This window comes from Ptychodera flava, chromosome 9 (genome assembly GCF_041260155.1).
Source record: "Ptychodera flava strain L36383 chromosome 9, AS_Pfla_20210202, whole genome shotgun sequence".
Taxonomy (NCBI): Eukaryota; Metazoa; Hemichordata; class Enteropneusta; family Ptychoderidae; genus Ptychodera; species Ptychodera flava.
Genome location: NC_091936.1, coordinates 23,560,224 through 23,577,922, shown reverse-complemented (window position 1 = coordinate 23,577,922; position 17,699 = coordinate 23,560,224). Strand labels below are relative to the sequence as shown.

General features: G+C 38.6%; 1 long non-coding RNA gene across 1 annotated transcript; it reads right to left on the bottom strand.

Annotated features, from left to right (window-relative positions):
* Positions 1-47: 47 nt before the first annotated feature.
* On the bottom strand, positions 48-11,523 carry LOC139140414 (uncharacterized). Its single transcript, XR_011553992.1, has 2 exons — positions 10,559-11,523; positions 48-1,337 (listed from the first exon to the last, which is right to left on the bottom strand). It is a non-coding gene; the product is annotated as an uncharacterized lncRNA (long non-coding RNA).
* Positions 11,524-17,699: the final 6,176 nt, after the last annotated feature.

The following is a 17,699-nucleotide window of genomic DNA, read 5'->3' as shown; positions in this document are numbered from 1 at the left end:
CCATCTGTGCGCACGAAACCCACGGAAGGAAAACCCAATGACAAACATTCGATAAAATAATCAACATTTAATATCTCTTTAATACTGCAGGTAGGTTTACATGACGTAACAGATGGTTAGCATAATAAAGACATGTTATTGTATCGTGTAGTACCTGTAACAACGACAAGATGTGGGTGAACATAAACACAAATGTATCGCTCGTGACATCGTAATTTGTACTCACAAAAACACGATGGCATGAAATGGGATTTCCTGGCAAAGACCCATTAAATTATGTTGTCTTAAAGCGATGATATGAGAGACTGCAAAAAGGTCAACAAAATTTACGAAAGTCGTAATCTTATGGTCATGAAATTCATCCAAAACTGCAAAAATAAACCAGTCTATTGTCTGAAATGTTAAACAGTCACAGAGGCAACATGAAAACGTTAATACCGGAGCAAGTTTTCTTCCTAGATCTGACCCCGCATTTATTAAACTACGGCAATGAAAGTCATGTTTGATTTAGACAAATAGTTAATGCATTAATTGTCGAAATAGATGTCTCAGCTGCAAGAAGGCGTCGTCAACTCTAAGAATAATTGAAAGTGAAGACTGTTTGCCTTCTTCTGAATTTTACAGTTTGTCGTTTAGATCTGAAATGAGGGCAATGAAATTCCCCAATGCGAAGTATCTAAAAATCTGCCAACGTTTCGCTAGGAGAATGTTGAAAAGTTACAGTAAAGGGTAGTTTCACAATTAAGCCTTCGTTGTGCGGCATCGTTAACCTAACTATAATACGGTCCATCCACATTCATGGTCAAGGAAAGAATATGTGCCACGAAAGCTCACACAGAATCTAGGTCTATTTGCTTCCAAAATAAAATAAAGTCTCTAGCGTTATCTACATTACACAACGGGATGACATTTAGGCTACAGCATTCGTCGAAGAAAAGGACATAACAAGTACAACAAAGACACTAGGGAACGGCTGACTCCAAAATAATTCTAAAACTAAAGACAATTTTTAAGGAGACAATCCTCGGAAGCATGCCGCTGTTTTTCCGGCCGATCTTGAACCTGGAAAAGAAACAGTATACGTTGCGACATTCCTTGGAATAATCGAAATTCCCAGTTGAATTCCATCAGAGATGATTTCCGGACAGTCTTTAATGCAATCAACATAATCCATTGGGATTGGGACGATATCCCGATCCGCATGAGTTCACATCAAAAGTCTCGACTGTCTAACAGTTCAATTAAATGATGACAACTTTCAGAAGGTAATGGCTCCCCTTGGGTAGGGCGCCTGCTCACTTAAAGACAAATTCGTGTGTCGCCTCTTGTAAAATACCCTGAAAAAAGAAGAAGAAGAAAGTATGGAATATTATCAAGATTAAGAGATGCAGCAACGACGTGGGTGATAATTTCAAGTAATTCTTTAATGGCGAAGAGAAATCGTCTGCATGTAGTTGCAATATGCAAAATATAGTTCAGGGAGTTTTCTTCTTGGCCTGCATAATTTTAGAAAGTGTTTCACAACTCTGCAACAACGCATTTGCCGAAATATAATTCAGTTTTGTTGTGCGGTGAATTTTCAGGCAAAAAATAGTTTGATATCGGAAATTCCGAAGGTAAATGTAACCTTCTGTTGTTTGAGTTTGTGCGAACGGCACGCAATTCGTGACATCTGTGTTTTCGGTCCGACAATGACAGACAATGAAATATTTGTACACATGCCATACATACAGTAATTTTAAATTTATACTCTTATTCATTTTAGTTGGCCAAGAGTTCAATTTATTCTCTGATCTTTTATGTAACATATGTCCCCCTTCCTTTTGTCCATATTAAACCAATACGCAGTCCCTCCACCACTTGATGGAGGGAAGGTGACCTATATTCCCATTTTGATCTTTCACTACATTTCAGATTATTTAAATCGTAGGTTTTTAAAAAATTTTTGATACTTTTTGTCGTCAGTTTTTCTTCCTTAGTCGAAATCAAATGCGAAATTTCATGGCAAACGAGAAAAGTGTTTTCCCCGCTTCAAAGGTCATGGCATCGCGGCTTTTCAGTATGACGTCACACCTTTTATTGACTTTGCTTGATCGATCCATCTTTTGATATCAGTTGAGTACATGTCCCGTATAGACCTTGACTTTGCTAAAGGTGATATAAATTCGTTCTCATCGATTCTTTCGTAAAGTGTATCACCTCATGCTCCGGAGTGGCAGACCTAAAAATTAACACCACGACATTGAACGTGCATGCGATGTGTACTTTGTGAGTGTACACACTAAATATTATGTTTATACCTAACTCCACGCATATACCAGTAAATGTACATGTTGTTTTCAAGTACATATGTGTCGGTGTACTTTTCAGTCTTTGTCACTTGATTTCAACACAAAGGTGGCCATTATGTTCGAGTTTTCATCTCCACTATTTAGACCGTTGGCAAACGAATATTTTTAACAAATTCGTTTTCTTGCGTGATTATGGAACAATAAAAAGGTAGACAGCAATTGTAATGTGCCTTACGGTCTGGTCAGAGATCAAACTGAAGTAGGTTGACATCGGAAAATATCGTACTTGACTTATTTACATTTCAGGCTGGTCCAAATTAAATGCGAACTATGTAATTTCCTCTCCTCCATACAGAGCAAGGTACATGTCCTAAGCTCGATGGAAGCTTTACAGCGTCAGGATGTGTTACAAGTCCATTTAGGTAGGAACTTCTACCTCTTCCATGAAGTGTCGAATGTGGACACGGATTAGGTGTTCGTGGGAAAAGAACACACTGAACGCAAATCAACCCAGGGTTACACCGGTATGAACTTGGCAGTCAAGTAGGCTGACCAATTAAATTGGAGGAAAATATCCGAGTTCAGCCCTTGATTATAAATTTCGGGTGTCCAATTAGTGCTCTGGTTATAAATGATCAAACTAATATCGGTTGCCGGTCATAATGTGAACAACAAGAAATACAATTAGACTGCGCCCATGGTCCTGAACCAGATGTGGAATTTAGGTGGGACAAGTAAAAACAAACTTTGTCTTTCCCCTAAAAATTCTGTAAAAACATAGTATGAATCGCATATACCTTTACATATTCCACGCTGAATTAGATCGACTCATAGGTTAAATTATTGTCCTTATCTTTCGTGTGAAACACAAAAATTAAAAATTAACAGCCTCGTTCAAAGTCATATAGGCCTAAAGTATTTTAATGTTCATTCTAAATGTGTACACATTCGTTAAAACGACACAAAATGTAATGAGAGTTTTAGTAGTTTCGATGGATATAGTGGCAGCATTAGAATAAGTACAATCGTTGGAACATACAGAAAACGCAGAGATTTCTGATCTCTGCTGAAAGAAAATGGCAACCTAGTTCGCTCGATATTGAAGCTGATTAAAATCAGATGTAAAGACAGCCAAGCCATCTTTGCTCCCTTTTTTAAATTTGCTGTTTTCGTTTAGTTTGAGTAAGGCGACCGACAGCTAATAAATACTACGTGCGTTGCCTTCTTTACATTTGATTTTAATCAAATTGCTCGATATTCAAACATTAATGTCTGTGAGTTCACGTACCCGTGACGTCACAGAGCTGTTGGCATGGAGATAGTCGTGTTTGCCATTTGATGATCGCTCTAAATTGATAAAAGGTTGCGAGATATGCGCACCTATACAAAGATCGGACCATCAGAACAAAACATGGGAATGCAAAATAACCATTAAACATAAACTCCATTGTCATTTGGTTGACTCTAATATTATGGCTTCATTTAAGGGCAATCAATGAACAACTTTGCGTTGCTGATCGCCACACCGGTGTTGTTGCTAAGCGTTACACGTGGCAGCGTCGCTATATACCACTACATATCTCGACTATACATCGGGTCCCTAGTCTGCAGTCATTTCTTGGCGTTTTCGTTCGATCGACCTGGCCAGTCATTTTCATATCGATCAGCAATTTCATTGATATATTGCTCTAATAAACCCGCCAAGAAACAATCGAACGCGGTACAAATTATAGTGTATCCACTTGAATTCGCGTGATTGCAAATCGTAATTGGATCGTCACCAAGATTTGTTTTGGCATGTATTTATGAAATTCACATTTTACTTTAGACTCGATGGGGCGCAATGTGAGCGACTGGTTTTCACGGTTCGGTCGTCCACAGAAAGGCTGATTGTAATTGCCATCGTAAGGACACCAAACATTGCACCATCGGGGCCGTGGCGCCTGGCACGATTTGTGCCACCAGAGTTCGTACGCGATTTATCAAGCCTCAGGGCAGTCCTCAATCCCTGGTTCATGTTGTTCTCGCATTAGTCATTGTTGAGTATTAACATGGGGTTAGTCCTTTGTTTTCCATTAAAATTTTATGAAAGTTTATAGATAAAGCTGATAAATCATCTTCATAAGGCCGAACGAGAAATTTTGTGAACATAAGTTCTTTATCTTATAGGCTGAGAGATTTCACGTTCATTTGGTATGGTTTTCTGTATTATTTTGTGAGTAAAGATGACACGAACAAATAATTTCGTTATTCTGGACGTCAAGTAACAGAAGTAAACCAGTTTGTTGCTTCTGTAACTCAGCGCGGTTGTTTCAACCGCAAAAATACACATTAGGAGATGTAGGTCAGTATTACGTCATGGAAACAAACTCCTGCTGGTGTGTGTCTCATTGTTCTGTCTCATGGACTCAGCGAACTCCGTTCTTTGAATCCGATTCGGCAGTTTTTCGTCTGCTATGCACCTTCATGACTGACCCATGCCAGATTTTTCAGACCATAGGCACCAGGAACGGATCAGTTCTCTAGAGATGTTGGCCAGGACTTTACCGGATTCCCTCTGTCATCTAGGCGTACATGGTTTTGCAAAGCATGCAGCAGGGGAAAAGATGAGATATTTTCATTCAGGGCCTATAAAGGTAGAACGCGCCTAAAGCCAGTAAAGGAGAGATATTCGGGCTGTCAAATGTTTATTATTCTTTTCTGGTCTACCACTTAAGGGCTCATTTTAAAGATCTTGGGGTAAGGAAATTTTTCACCGTCTCTATAAGTTTTATAAAAAAAAATATTTTTCTGGAGTCGGATACGGTTAACTCAGGGACGGCGGCCATTTTGAATTTCAAATATCGGTAAATCTTCAGTAATTTTTCTCTGTGCTTCCAAATTTTGCAACATGACCCCTGATTTTAATTCTTTATTTGTTAAGAAAAAGGCTGAAAGTTTCATTGAGGAAAGTTTAAGCAAAAGTTTAAGCCCTTCGCGTTGGAGATCCATAGTACCTTAAAGGGAGGGGTGGTCCGAACTGCGCCTGTGCGACTTTCTTATTCACAAAAAATGTATGCCTATTTCATACAAGATATCTAGATCCATTACGTCAACATTTATGTTTTACGATGTATTTTATGATGCGTACTACCTTAAAATATTTCGCTCGATTTTATTATCACCCCCACGATGAATCGATCTATTCCCTACCATTTGTTATTGTAACAAGGGCGGCAAAAAGGTCGAATATAAAAAGTGGCTACCTTTTTGTTTGTCGAAGCGAGCACATTTATGATGAGGAGAAGGGATTCGCACAGCCTGCAGCTCCGAGGGGGCAAGGCCGTTGTAGCACACCATGTCCACGCCATGTCCACACGTCGGCCAAACTTCGCGAACGCACACGTTTTTCGAGGTTATCTTGTGGTGTGTTTGCGTCTTTGATGCACTACATCTGATGATAACCTTTCACATCTTCACCTTCGAAGGGCGGGGTCGTGCATGCGTATCGGAGCTACCGTCGAAATGGTGTCACTTATAATCTAGCAGTGATGCAATGTAATTTATATTTATTAACCATTGAAGTGTCCAACCAATTGAAGCCAGCTTATTGTTTTTACTGATACATTTGTTTAATTAATTACATGGCAGGTCTTAGAATTCACGAGTACAGCCGATATGTGCTGGTTAGCTGCAATGAATGGCGAGTGGACACAAAGATGCCTATAACATGATAAAAATGTAAACAACCAATTAACCCGAAGAGTATATAAACCACGCGTGATATTCGGTCCGCGCGTGGTTTTTCAATATTCACCAAAGTACAACCATCGCGACCAGACAGAATAGACCGATGGCCTCTTGGAAAGGACTCAAGATGATTTTCGACTTTCTCGAGCTTGGATGATATTATAAATACTTCGCAGCATTTCCATGAAATTGGGTGTGGCTACTCTACTCGCAACCTCTCTATCGGGGTCACCGGACAAAATATTACGTGTCCTTATAACTGCAAACAACCGAAAGACCAATGACGGAATATTTATAGACCTGTAGCCGGGCTAAGCTACGGAGTATAACATCAGTTTTAGACAGGTGTTGGTTTTAAACACACCTAGTCATAAAGGAAAGACCGCATGAAGTTCAACATTAAGAGCACGGCAATGTGTAGACTTTATGTGTATACATGTAAACGAACCGAAAGTAATTTTATGTAATTTTTTTCAGTCCAAGAAACACAAGCGCTCATATCTATGTTCTTGATTAGCTTATCTCCGCTTTGTTTCTTTATAATCGACACACCCATACTAAATCTTCCTTTTCAAATGTCGGGTGAAAAGTTGGAATTTCATTGGTCAGTGATAACATGGCGATAATAAAGCACTTCGGTTGGATCAGATATCGAAATTGATCAAACAGGCTGGTTGAGTTTACGCACAAAAGGCACGACGGAGCAACAGGTTTTTAATTAAAGTTCGAAACGGGAATTTCGCCAAGTTCCCCGAGGAAAGGAGCGAAATTCGCAGCATTGAAGATGTACATTTTTGGCGTCCATATGTTCACAGTGCGAATGTCAAAAATGTGTACGTAATACAATGGACAAGAGATGGCATGAATAGGTGCTTTCTTCTGTTTGTATAAGAAAACGAAAGAATTTTGACTAAATATTTCACGGATTTCCCGCCAAGGATTTTGAAGTATGGCCTACTTGGTGACCGGTTGCTGTGAACGAAATTAGATAAGCCGCGGCAAACATGCTACTACCTAACGTGTTCTCATTTTCTGCCAGACAGACAGTAGGTCCGACTTTTGAATTCAAAACTGGCCTCCTGTGAAGAATGTTGACGTGTCACTCGAGCAGAGTCAGATAATTCAAAAAGCGATTTTTAAATCGATAACGCGGAAAATATGTTCAATCGAGTTAAATATAACTGCACATGCTCACTGTGACGTATTTTCAATTAATACGTGAATTATACCATTACTATTATATCGTTTTAAACTAACCTCCATCAGAGCTCACCAGATGTCAGCTTTTTACAAAAAGGGTCAAATATAATTTATCATTGACCTTTGTCTGCCCTAGCCAACCCGATACACTGCGTCTTGAGGTAAGGGACGATTCAGAATTTACTTCCAGGGGGAGGGTGGAGGATTTTCTATTTTCTCGGTGATTTTTTTCCATGGCCCCCCCTAGTAAATTATAGAAAAAATCTATGGCCCCCCCTCATCTTTCCTGTTTTTTTTCCATGGCCCCCCCTAATATATACATGCATGCTTATACATTATAGACATATCCAGTCTAACAAGTTGCAGGAACTGTAGTGGACATTTAATCGATGATATAACAAATCATTTCAGGGTTATGTGACTATAAAAAGAATGATTTGCAGGGACTGCAAGTGGCACACTTTTGGAAAGGGTAGCAATAAACATATCTGGTTGTAAATTTCTGAAGAAAAGTTAATTACTAAATATGAATACTTTTTTCGTTATGTCTCACTGATACATATGATGCACACAAAGACAAGCAAAGATGTCAGTTAGAAATGGTGAACAGAAAATCAGAGGAGCAGATAATTGGCAAAGTGATATATATCTTGACGTTTAATGGTACATCTCATTTGCAGATATCCAGATATTTCTGGAAAGTGAGATGTACATGTACATGCACAGCGTTCAGCATACATTTTCATTTGATGATGCTGAATATTTGCAGACTCACGGTGAAAGTTTTAAACATTAGGAATTAAAATTGGTGAAAGCCAACTTGTTTTTAATTTTCTCTTTTTTTCTAATTTGGTTGTCATAAAACCAAGTAGCTGCCACTGAAAGCAACGATGCTGAGGAATATTTTAGAACATTTCTTGAACAAAACACCTTATCCAAAACATGAATTCACATGTTATTCTGCTCATTCCATTCACAATCCAATGTTCATATTAAAATGCAGATAACCCTGTGTAAGTCAAAATTCACATTTTGTCAGCAGTATTTTTCAAAATTGACAGAGCATTCACATTTCAAATTTTTTTAACAAACTTTAATTTTAAAATCGTCATGATGCGCATGTTTTCAGATGACACGAAACAATACATGTAATTTGTTTTTTTGCCTTTTCTGCCAGCCGCCACTTTGAAATCTTTGATTATACATATCAGAATGAATGGGACACAACAGTATTAGCATCAATACACAATGTGTAAGCCTATCCACATTTCTCCTAGCCTCATACACACTGAGATCACTTCTTGGACTACAGCAAATTACTTGTGTACACAACATTTCAACAATCCGACACCATAGCATTGGTGCAGTGCCACATGATCTTCTGGATGCACATACAGGATTATTGGAAAATCAACCCTTTTGTAAATTTTTCACCATATATTTTTGACAGTAATACATAATATTTTTATTTTCAACATTAAAAACCTATTCGCTGAAAAGCACCTTGAAGATGAGACGGCCATAAATTTATTTTCAAAAAAGTTTATAGTAGATGTAAGCACTGTAAAAAGTTATGTAGAACATTTAAAAAATTAGAAAGGGTAAAATTGATGAGAATGAAACATAGAAAAAAGGAGCAGAAAAGAAGAGTAGCAGTAGCAGTAGTTTACTCAAAGGATGAAATGGGTGATATTTTGGGTAAAAAACCTCAATTTTTGTATTAATGATAAAAATAATTTAAGTCGAAACTAGACAGTATTTTCTGAAATGTAATATTTCACTTGAAAGGAAAGTATTCATGTAGAAAAAACAACTATTTTATTTGGCATTATCCATCTTCATAATTGTAGGGGTTTAAAGACTGACACTCTAATAATTGATTAAAATCATGATCAGCAAAATTAAAATGCCTCCTATTCAAAATGCCTCATATTAAAAATGTAAGAGCTTTATTGCCAAACAAAACCAATTGATAGTTGTTGTGTTTATAGCATTTAAAAAACATAATGTGAAATTTCAGAAAATTTGACCCAGCTGGAGTGGAGTTAAATTCGTTGGAAATTTTGAAATTGGGAGGCAAAAGAAGCCAAGAAATCAGGTGATTTGCATACATTTGCATAAATTAACACTTCTTTATCATGCAACTTTCAACTGCTTTACAAGCTACAAGGTAAACCCAACCTTAAAAAGACATTTGCTGTAATTTTTAGCATTTGTTCAATGTTCATCTCTGTGTATCAGCATTTGTTTGTTATTCTATCACTACATAGAACACCCAATGCTGTATTTAGCAACATACCAGTGTGAACATAAATGACCATTGTTATTGTTGATAAATGAATTCTAGTCTGGACTTGAGATCTCTTTTCAACAAAAACAACCCTGACTGTTCACTGTATGGTTTGTATTGACATGCTAAATACTGGACATTTCATAACGCTTCAGGGAGGAGAACAAGATACTGCAGTAGATGCATAAAACAAACCGCTGTGAATATTACCGAATTTGGCAGCTAAAGGAGTTTAACTAAACATGTTGAGTTTATCTGTCACCCAGGTAGCGTCTATGGTGCTCTTTTGTAGAGATCAGAAATTCTGGGCAAATATTGAATTGATGTTTTTTTTCCTTGGCCCCCCCTAAAAGATTGTGGTATTTTTGTCTGGCCCCCCCTAAATTTTCTTGGGAAAAATGGGTGGCCCCCCTGAAAATCCTCCACCCCCCCCCCCCCCCCCCTGGAAGTAAATTCTGAATCGTCCTTAACAGCGAAAGATATCACTGCAACTTATGACACTTGACATAATCAATGGTTAAAAATACAGGGGCTGTCTCTTATCAAACTTTTATCGTATAACCCATGCTATTAGTTCCACGTGATACTTCATCACCCTACGCATTCTGTGCACGTCCCAAGTCGACCCGGGTCGATACTGATGTACATAAATCTATGGCCGACCCGTCGTCTATCCCTGGTGTGCATGGACCAAAAGTTGTCATTGTACTTTAAGGTCATCGATAAGTGGGGTCCCAAATATTGATAACGCAAAGCAAACCACCTGATGGTTGGTATGACGATCAGTGTTTGAAATTGACAGGCAGTATAGGTCATTGGGACACATTTTTCAAACCCAGTCCTCCATTGTTTTTAAATCTGGCCAAATCATGATTTGTTGCGTGGTGACTGAGTTATGAAAAATATTCACACTTTTTTGAATATATGAAGAAACAGAATGGATCACTAACATGACTGTTTTAAATGCATGTATTTAAAGACAGAAGTCTTACGGCAAGGCCCTGATGGGTCGTATGAGTCTCGAGTTTTGCTTATAATAATAACCTACCGTTTTTGAACAACAATATTTCATCAGTTCGGTCGCTGTTCCTATCGATTGTTCGGTGGTGAGCCCAACCACACCGCGTTCACCAAACCTTTCGTTTTGTCCACGGCTAAATAGTATTCCCCTTCCATCTTAGCGATTTCGTTCATATCGACGAATGTATCGTCGTCGTTCACCAGCTCGGCGCGTGCCGTCCCGATCTTACGCGGCAGGTAGACCGCCGTGGCCTGCTCGTTGATGCTGCTGCGGCGCGATTTCAGGAGCAACTCTTTGACTTCGCCCTCCTGGTCGGTCACTAGCCATTTCACGTTCTTGTCCTCCCGAATGTTTTGCGGGAAAGTGTTCTGAACGGTGTGCTTGCTGAAAGTCAGTCCGTCTCTCTTGAATTCCTGCATCTGGTAAGTGTTGGCCATGTTAACACTGATGCCGCCAACACCGCTTTGGTTAAAGCTGCGTCTATAGCCTACAGGGACGACCCCCCTCGTTCAGGCTTGGAATATCTGGGTCGAAATCAAGGAGATCCTCGCACAAGGCTGACTGAGCAACCGCACTACCGTGATGAGCGACCCGTCTACTCTAAATTGGACCAATATAGCATCGATTTTACGTCCGCTGTCGTCACAGCCGTCGTTAATCTGTTGACTGGAAAAAATATACGATGAGGCGACACTGAAAGGCTGGTTCAGACTGGTATCCGAAACGGCGACCAACGGGAGCACAGCGTTTTCACAGGCACAGCACAGAGAAATCAACAGGTGTCACAGGACGACTCCTTGGGAAATTTATGGTTTATCGGGTTAAATATTTGCGCCAAATACCAGGGCTAGTCGTGACGTTGACGAGAATTAAAGCTTTCACGCGCGCTGACTTGCCTGACAACTGAGCCCTTCACATGACGGATAGGTACGCGAATGTTCGACAGAATGCTAGGGTATTACGATAAACATCATTCATCGCTTAGGTTACATAAGGTTACCAGTCGCAATTTTTATTCAAATCAAGCGTTACCACTACGTCAACCATATAATCTCCATACTCGATACCATGTTGACACATTTATGAACATTGGAAGTGTTATACTGCCGGCTGTTTTTTGAAAATCAGTGTGATTAATTAACCGCAAACAATTTTTTACTCCCGCAGCAATGCAAACATCTTACAAATTAATTTGTAATCACCCGTCTTTTGCAGCAAATCTTGTTCATAATAGGGCTAAATTTAACCGACTGGAAAATCGATAAAGAGGGCAGTAAACATGTTTTCGTTCCCAGGGATGGGATACTTTCATCTGCTGTACGAAATTAAATCTAGAACAGCCATTACGAGATCTAATTCCTAATTTGTTATGCATTGCATGTACGCCATGGTAGCAGATCGCCGCAACGCCATGGGGCGATTTTTAGAGCTTTTATGTACAGTCAATAAAGTCCTGTTCGCATGGGTGGACGAAGAGGTCGCTCGATGGTTTTGCCCGCATCATTCAATGCATAATTATGTCACCATTCAAACATGGATTGGGCCACGCGGAGATTCTATTGATGGACTATTTTGACTGTGAAAATAAAGGTGAAATTTGTATCTTGGAAAACAAACCAATTTGACTTCAAAACATTTTCTGCAAATACATTAGCCTGTCATCGCTTAATTAAAGATTCGAGTGTTTGTGTGGATGATATTTTACCTCTTCAGGACTATAGAAGTAAACATTCATTGACCATTATCACTGTCGTCCTTCGTAGGAATCCTTGTGCCCGCTGATAAAAAAAATTGTTCTTTGTTTACTTTTTCAGCCTACGGTTTTGTTGACCTTAATCATCGGTTAAATTGAATTTTATTTTTTCATTCTGATTTCAAACTTTTAGTTCTCGGCGGGAAAAAAAAGTAAAGGCGAACGAATAAAAACGTTGTGAAACTGTTGACCGTAGCCATACTAGTAAACTTTACTAGGGAGCAGACGTCCATGGCCAGATTCACAAAAAGAGATCAGAATCGAATGAAGATAATTTAAACGGCATTCAGATATGACAGTGAAAATCCAACGGCTATGAGTTCAGGAGAAGAAAGATGGCCCATGGCGATTACAACCGGCCCAGTCGGTTCTCATGGCCGCTCCTAAGGCACTTCCATACAAACCGTGTTACAATAACTCTATTTAAAATAAGATGTAGAGATCTGCTTGGTCTTTGCCCTCCATCCATTGTTTACTTTTGTCCCATGATAAGTGAAAACATCTAAAATGAGTAGGAAGGGCGGAGTATTAAAAGACCGCTTCCACAGAACTGTGATATAATCAATCTGATTGAAATAAGATGCACGGATGTGTTTGGTATATGCCCTTCACGTATTGTTTGCCTTTCAAGTCTGTCGTCCTTGTCTCTCTGAGTTGGCGGGAGTCTGAAAAGAGGAAGGACGGGGTAAACGACCGAGTCAGCCCCTAGATCTGATTTTAGTCAGATTGATCCATAATGACCACACTTGAACTCGGGGACATATGGAAATAATCAGTTCAACAATCTGTAGAATCTTTGTGCTATTGTAACGATTAGAATTAATCATAGCATCTCTTTAAAGTTGATATTGTTAAACTGAATCAAAAGATTCTCTTGAAGAATGTTTTAAAATTAAATTTGATGACTGCAATTTCGAGTCTTCGTTCAAGTTGTGCGATCATTAGGCCCTACGTGAAAGTCCTCTCTTTCAGCGGAGTCAGAACGCCTTTCTGCGGTATGGCCTGAAACGCTGTCGCGCTGGTTCCCGAGAACCTGTACCAGCAACTCTTTTATTTACGGTTAATTTAAACGATGACTTTCCGATATAGTTTTTTTTTTTTTGATATTTGTGCATCGGAATACGAGCTCCGCATCGCTTTGCACAAGTGGATCTGTCGTTGTTACTGCAATACATAATTAAATGGAGAGAGTCTCTGTCGATGTTGGTCAGGTCCATCGACATTTCTGTTGTACTGGTGTCGACATCAACATAGGCTATATGTCAAAACTCGGAGGGGAAAACTTATCCATGCCAGACTTGTAAGTCCGACGGAACAAATTTTGTGGTATAAATATTGTGGGGACGGAGGAAGCTGTTCGGTATAATTTGCAGGGTGGCAGACCAGTGTATTTCAAGAAAATATCGACAAAATTGTAAAGATAGCATTGAATTCGCCAAGGTAATTTCCTCGGTATTTCGTTGTTTTTTTTTTTATAGTAAAACTTCCCATGATGACGTTTATTAGGAATTGTGATGTAAAAGATAAGTAGCTGATCTCAAAATGTGTTGACTTAAATGGAAATTACGCAATAATGCATAACTGTGTGAATTTTGTCATTGCTTTGATCATATTTTTTCTAGGAAAGTTCGGGAAATGTTTAGCAGAATTGTACCCATTTAATTTTGCAAGGGCACAGTATTACTGTGTCTTGGCGGATAGTCGCAGAGAATACGAAACGCCGGCAAAAATCTCAATAAGATTTACAAATTGGTTGTTTTAATTGCAAAATAGTCGTCAGGTCGAATCATATAAGCTGTTGTGTGAAGTTACGTGAATTCAATATATCTACAGAAATAAACTTAAAGCGCGAAATAACGTTCGGTCATATAATTTCATTCAGAATCTATGGTACATTGAAGTGGACGTGACTTGATTAAAAATACCTTACTTACACCGAATGTATTTCAGCCAGCACATTTTTCCATATGACTATATGGCTGACAGAACAAATATACATTTCGCCTGAGACCAAGATCATATCGTGTGTGCGTTGGTCTCAGATTTTGCAAACGTAAACTGAATATTCAGCATATTTTTCAAACGCGGACCCATGTGGCCTCCGAATCTCACCATCACCATTTTAAAAACATAATTTTTGTTCACAAAAGTAGCGAAAAGAAAAAAACAACTTTCATAGAATGTACTTTTTCAGGCGAAAGCAAAAGGCGTACTTTGATAAGTACGCGGTGGACTTGGCCAATAAATGGAACAGCCAGGTACTATATACCTCTGTTGAACCTAAAGACTTAAGTTATGAATCTGACCACTATGACATCGACAGCCGCTGTCCTTGGTAGTCTTACTCAGCGTCAACATGACAGTACGTTAAAAGAGGTCAAACTTGTTTCTCATACCAAACGATAACATGAACAATGATAACGTACGATGAAAACGATGATAAGTTACACGGACAATGTTGCCAACGACCATCGGTCCCCCTGACAATTGTAGGTAGTAATAAATCTAACATAACACTTCTTGATCTTTTGGCCAGAGGTCCATATATCTTTCTTTCATAAATTTGACTTTGTTTGTGTACCGTCTATTTACTGTCTGTTCTGTGCTGTTTTGTGTCTATGTTTACAACTATTGTCTTACGAATTCTGACCTAGTGTTATTGGATTATGGATTGATATGATTGCGATTATCATACTATAGCCAGATATTTATGGAAAAAGCTACTATTTAGGTATAAAACAGTATACTGTAGATCTTGTGAGGGTTGGTCATGTTCGCAATTACCAGATCCACATTTTCTGCATTTTAAAGTGTTTTTAATGGAAAGAGCATGGAACACAATTTTAACTAATTTGGGATAATTGGATTTTCATATTTCGCAAATGTCTCAAAAGTGTTAGGTGCCATATAGCTGAATGTTGCAATATCGCAAATTACTTGTAAAAACAAGTGTGTAATATAAAAAGAAAAGCAGATGAGATAACATTTGTAGATTAAATCGACATTACTTCACCATCCAGTTATCCAAAATTAGTTCCAATCGTGTTATGGTTACTCAACTCTTAATTTTCACGTCCAGTGAATATTTTTTGTCAAAAGGAGGGTGGCTGCAGATTGTACTTGATAATTTTTGCTCAATATACTTTTTTAATTTTTCGATTTTTGACCATCCCCGAGCATCTACCAGTCGATCCCTAGTGCAACTTCAACTGGATGAATGGCAGGCAAGACCGAACGGGATTAACGTTTAACTTTGTCGCAGATTGCTACCTTTGACCCGGATGTTTTAGGTCTCATGACTATAGATAATTTTTTTAAACTACCTTTCCTAAAGACCGTTTTCTTCTAGACGATTTGGAATAGCTCATTATGAAGCGGGAAATGTCAGCAAATTATCGACTAACTCCATTTGGACCAGCGTTCGGGCAACACCCGGAAAAGGAGATGAAACTGCTGATTTTGTACGACGAATTCTTTCGCGATCTGTTCGCCAGAAGCAGAATTCTGCGATTTCGAGGTCGCAGCACCGACCCAGATGAAGTCATCCAAAATATAAGAGATTCACTGAACCTAGCCCTAGAAATACATCAGTATATCAAGTTGGAGGAGCATGCGAGTATGAAGGACTCGTTGGAAGACTTGAAGCGTGACGTACTGCACTACATGGCCAGTGTTTACAAATACTTCTTCAGTGACCTGGTGCCGGGCATGACCCCAGATGAACATAAATACTGGAGCAACAAGCTTTCTGACTTTATACCCTCAAGTCCGCACCTGGTGAGGCATAAAACGGAGAGATTAGCCGACATCCTATTCGACCTGGTGGCATCCAGACTTAGATTGTAATTGCTGCACCACAAACACTGACTCGGGACACTGACAGGGGCCGAAAAATCGCGGACAGACGAAACATTGTTTTATGCATGTGACACAGTGCGTGCTCAGTCTCACGTCATGCATCAATGATACGTTGACCGGAACATCGGCACAGTGCCCAGTTTACATCTCTCACATTTCATACTCCGAAGCCTTCAATCAACTACAACAACAACAACTTAAGGATAGCTGAGGAGCGCTTTTTTTCCTTTGTTGTGTCCACTTATGTTTTAAAGATTCGAGATTGAGGGCAAATTTCCCATTTTCATTCTTACGCACGATTTTTAAAAGTAAACAGTATCTTCAAACTATCCCCGTTTTTTGGTATATTCCAACGAATCTGACATTTCTGATTTTTTCAACTTGACCAATGAATATTTTCATTTCATTTTGCCTTTCCAAAAATAAGCCGAGGCTCAGCGTTCCGCTGAGAAATCTTTGGACGCATGCGCACACATGTTGAGAAGTTGGGGACCTTGTCACCTGCACCTGGTGCATTTCTATCGTTGAACCACGGAGAAGTCAAGATAAATCAAAATGCACCTGGTGCATTTCTATCGTTGAACCACGAAGAGGTCAAGATAAACAAATAAAGAAACAAATAAATAAAAACATAGAAGATAAAATAATAGTGTGAGTAAGAATTGAAATAATTGACTGAACATCATGCAACATTCAATATGCGACAACAGGATTAAATAGACATAAAAATATAAGGCGAAACAATAAAATGAATAAGAATTGAATAATTGACTAAAAAACACGTCGTGATACTGACGTCGTATCTTGAATATGTTGCATGTCTTGTTCAGTCAATTATTTCAATTATGTTAAATATATGATTTTCTTTTATATTTATTTGTTTACTTGTTTTTTTGTTTATTTTGTTTTTTATCCTGCTTTCCCTGTGGTTGAACTGCACACAGTGACGTCAGGAATCATTCAGCATGTAAAATTTTGAAAAATTTCAATTTCATTATTGAATAGAGTATAAATTGCTGTATGACATGTCAAACAATGTTTTTTGTGACGTTGCTGTGGGAACTTCTTTTTATCATAAATTTCAATAATTTAAAAGTAAATTACATTTCACTCATTGAACATGTACTCTTAAAACTATTATTGTTGATTAAAAAGAAACTGTGAGGGCTTAGTTTAGATCTGTTATGAACCTTGAAAGAAAAGAAAGAGTGTTGATCATTGACGACTGTCGTATCATTTCTCAGAGACTTTTATCCATTGAATGCATTTGAGCAAAAGGATGACTTTGATATGAACTGAAAAAGTAAGCTGGAAACTTAATCCTTACAGCCCTTTGCAGCTTACCTTCCTGTTTGGATGTCTGGTATGCACACATTGTGTGCACAGAGCACATGGTGTTTGTATCAAACACAAACAACAGGATCTCTTTTCTGGGTCTGATTTCTCAGATTACATTAGATTAATTACAGTATGCCGCTGTGTTTGTTTATCGAGTAGGCTGTTGATGTAATCGGTAGTGACTAAAATGTAAGGACTAGTGAATACACCATCTGTTTG